We start from the raw sequence: 603 nt of genomic DNA on the forward strand, positions 1-603 counted from the left end.
GGCCCTGCTGTGGGGCAGCCCCCAGCCCCAGGGGGACAGACCTGGCTGGTGTGGTGAGGTGCTGCCGGAGGGGCTCTGCTGCCCCCACCCTGGCTGGGGCTGCGGGAATGGGGCCGCACTGGTGTGCGGGGCTGTGGGGGCAGAGGGGAGGTGCAGGGGTTGCCCAGCCGGGGAGTGGGACTGCGCTGGGGGTTGGGGGGCAGAGCCGCCCATCCTGACCCTGGTCCTATCCCCGGTCCTGGAAGGCCGGGGGTGCCCGGGGTGGGTCAGCACCGGAACAGCTTTGTGCGGCCGGGGAGGCCGGCCCGATTGTGCTCCAGGGGGTCGTGACCCGCTCTCCGCGGGGGTCCCGGCTCTGCTCCGGGGGCCCCGGCCCGCTCCCCGCGGGGTCCCGTTGGGCTCCGCCAGCCCCGGCCGGGCCGCGCGGGGGCGGCGGTGGCGCGTCCCGGGGGAGCGGCGGGTCCCGGTGCGGGCCCGGGGCTGCGGCTCCGCCACCTGCCGCCCCCTCCCGCCCCCTCCCGCTGCTCGGCGGCGGCGGCGCGGCCCCTCCCCGGGGCACGGGGCGCGGGGCCGCGGCGGCCGCCATGGAGGAGGAGCCGCCGC

The sequence above is a fragment of the Falco naumanni genome, chromosome 1, assembly GCF_017639655.2.
Source record: "Falco naumanni isolate bFalNau1 chromosome 1, bFalNau1.pat, whole genome shotgun sequence".
In the NCBI taxonomy this organism is placed as follows: Eukaryota; Metazoa; Chordata; class Aves; order Falconiformes; family Falconidae; genus Falco; species Falco naumanni.